Below are 3,175 nucleotides of genomic sequence, written 5' to 3'. Positions count from 1 at the left end.
GGCGGGCGCCGGCCGCTGCCGTGATTCAATACCCTGCGGTGCATCCCATTGATCAGAAACCGCCCAGATGCCCAGTGTTGCCGTGATACAAAGCGAGTTTAAACCCAGACGGGTGATGCCTTTGACGTACCACGCAGTCATCGGGAGAGCGCCTGGGGGCGGGCAGGAGGAAGGCGCTGAGGGGAGGGGTCCGGTTCTAGGCTTAGCTGGATTTGGGGGATTTGTTTGGTCCCTCACAGATGACACAGCGGAATAACGAAGGTCACCATCAACGGGTTGGACTTGAAACTTTTCCCAGAGCTCTGGGGAAGAGCCCCCGTGGGTAATAAAGGTCAACAGCACGGACTCGTTTTGGGGTGTAAAGTTCTGGAACCTAGGGGTGTCCTGCTCAGTATGAAAGTGCAATGTGATTTTTAAAAAAAAGTATTTCCGGAGTAGAAGGTCTGGTTGGCTAACCCATGTGCTGATTGGCCAGTGGGTGAGCTGGCTGACCAGCTTTTGTGCTGATTGGCCGCTCAGCTGCTGCACGGCCAGTCTGCAGGAAGCTTTACTCCATAGATGCTGGGGGACCAAAGTTTGTGCAGGACCATTGTAGGGGTATGGGGTGTTGCAGACGAGACGGTTCCCTTCTGCTGAGATGCATCTGGCCCTGTGAGTAACGTTTTCACTGATACCATCCCCCTGCCCGTGCCCAATCCTCCGTCTCCTCCTGGTGACAAAATCTGAGCAGACACATCTTAGTTTCTAACTTGCTGAATTGCAAGGAATGAGTCTGAACTCTCCCTCCGTTTGAGTCCTGCCCTGACTTTGAGCACCAGTGCAGAGAGCCCTCCACAAGAAAGCCCATAATCCCCTATTCCCCCCACCCCCAGCCCTTCTGCATCATCTTTTCATTCTCTGTCTCCTGTAAGTCAAGACTCAAAGCCAGTCCCTGATGAGGAGGTCAGAGGGTCCATGGACCCGTGCCATGAATTTGAAGATGGACCTGGAGGAGGGCAGCTCATACGGGTCCTTTTAGGTGAAGTTCATTTCTAGGTTGATGCTAAATTAGGACAGAACTACCCAGAAACCCCTTGGACGAGTCATGTCAAAGACTGCTTGTCACCTCCATCGGCATCCCAGGGGACGGGCAGGCCCATAGGGCCTGGAAAAGCCATGCACAAGCCATCACCCCATGGGGACAGGAGAAGGAGGGTATCAGACTGGTAGCTCTTCTGTGCCAGGGGACCGTATTGGTCATCAGGTCTGCAGGAAGCTGGGCCAAGCATTCCCTCACTGTAACGCTCACTGCAGTGGTTCACAGTCAGAAGAAAGCGTAGATGAGCTGAAATGCAGCTGGAACTGCCCCATCCTGTCTTCTCCCTGGAAAGATGGCCCTCCTCAGCCGGGCATTCATGGATTTCCCTGTATCGACCAGGCTCGTCTCCTGAACTTTCCCACTATGTCCCAATGTATCCCAAGGTAGTCCTGGAGTCTCCTGGGGAACGACCCCATTGGCTGTGCCTACAGAGTGGGCCATGAACCTGCAGCCCATGGGCAAGTAGCAGGACATAGTTCCCCTCCCTATAGCTGAGTAGTTGTCATCCCTCCAAATGATGGTTGTACCTTGGCTGCCTGGTGCTGCTCAAGATCCTACTGGGAGTCCGATAATGCCTAAAAGCGTGGCCAGTCTTGGATCACGCTCTTGCCCTGCCCACTTGCCTGGTGGGGAGGTAGACGCAGTGTGAGGAGGCCTCACAAACTCACCGGTGTTTGTGTACAGACAAGTCTGTATTACGTGTGTCTTCAGGACAGGACTGTGGCCCTTCTCTCTCCTCCTCTCTTGGGCAACACGAAGGGACAGAAACAGAGCCGGTTGTTTTCCCGTTAGCTGTCATCAGTAGTTTTACCTACTAGAGGGTTCATGAGGCCCTCGGCAGAAATAGTCTGCAATAGCTCGAGTGTTTGGTCTCAGAGATGTGATTTCTGGCTAGTAAGAAGCTTTACTAGAAGTTGTAAAGGATGTGGTGGGGAGAGGAGGACACAGTCAGCCTGAAAACAGCTGCCTCCTTCCAGCCTTTCGAAATGTGTCCTTTTGAAGGTGGTGACCACTGAGGCCACGCATATTTGGCTTTTTTCGTCACCCACTGCCCCTTTCCAGGGACATCAGCTCACCTCATCTCTGAGCCACAGACCAGCCCTTTTCAGCACGGGGGCATCGCGGCGTGGGAGCCCCCACTGGAAATCCCATCACTGCCTTATTTCTGCCCAGTCCCAGGGAAGGGGCTTTAGCACTTAGGCTCCACAAGATACTGGGGACCACTGTTGGAAAGACAGAAAACCTGCAGCCACGCAGCTGCGCTTACCTGCAATACGTGAAGGTGGCTCCAAGGGCTTCACCGAAGTCTCCAGCGTGGTCATGCCCTGGGTTGCGTTAAGCATTTCTTCCCGGCTTTCACCACCCCTTCTGGTGTGTCCCCGAGGCTGAAAATACTCTTGGAGCTGCCTATTGATTTCAGCTGCCTCCAGACCTGTGATTTAATCACTGGGTCATGAGGATGAAATCCACTGCCAGAGTTTGACAGCCACCATGCTTCAATAAACGGTTGTAGCTCAAGAGAGTTGCTGCTGCTGCACAAGGTAGTGTGGGAGACAAGGCACCACACTGGCCAAAGCCTACAGGCCTCTGGGGTATGTGGTCAAGGTAGGAAACCTTGTGTGATTTCCAAATCACACATGCCCCAGAGAAAGGCAAGCAGTTAAGGAGAAGTTGCACTGTCTGGTGAGTTCTCAAGGAAGGGAGCAGGGGAAATGCTAAACTTATTCACCATAAAAACCGGTTTTGAAGAAGGGCTTCCTTGGGATCTCCGTGCCTGCATGGACATGTTCCCAGTGTCAGCTGGGCCGGAGTTGTAGTCAAAACTACATGAATAATTGGCTGCTGCTGGACCAGCGTCTCCATGAGGTAGGTGCCCTGAATTGCTGAGCACTGCGTCTCCTCAGCTCAGACTGGCTGCCAAAAGGCTGGGACTCTGCAGAAGGGCTTAGCTGAGCTAAGCCCAGCCGTGTGTCTGGTGGTGTGTGAGTCTGTGGCGCCACCATTCTTCATAGCGGCTATGTCTGGTGTCCAGTGTGATCTGGACCAGGCTGGCAGCCACATTAGTGGAGCAGATATTTTAGGAATTCTGGTTTGATG

This window comes from Buceros rhinoceros, unplaced genomic scaffold (assembly GCF_000710305.1).
Source record: "Buceros rhinoceros silvestris isolate BGI_N320 unplaced genomic scaffold, ASM71030v1 scaffold2518, whole genome shotgun sequence".
Lineage (NCBI taxonomy): Eukaryota > Metazoa > Chordata > Aves > Bucerotiformes > Bucerotidae > Buceros > Buceros rhinoceros.
This window is presented reverse-complemented; position numbering follows the sequence as displayed.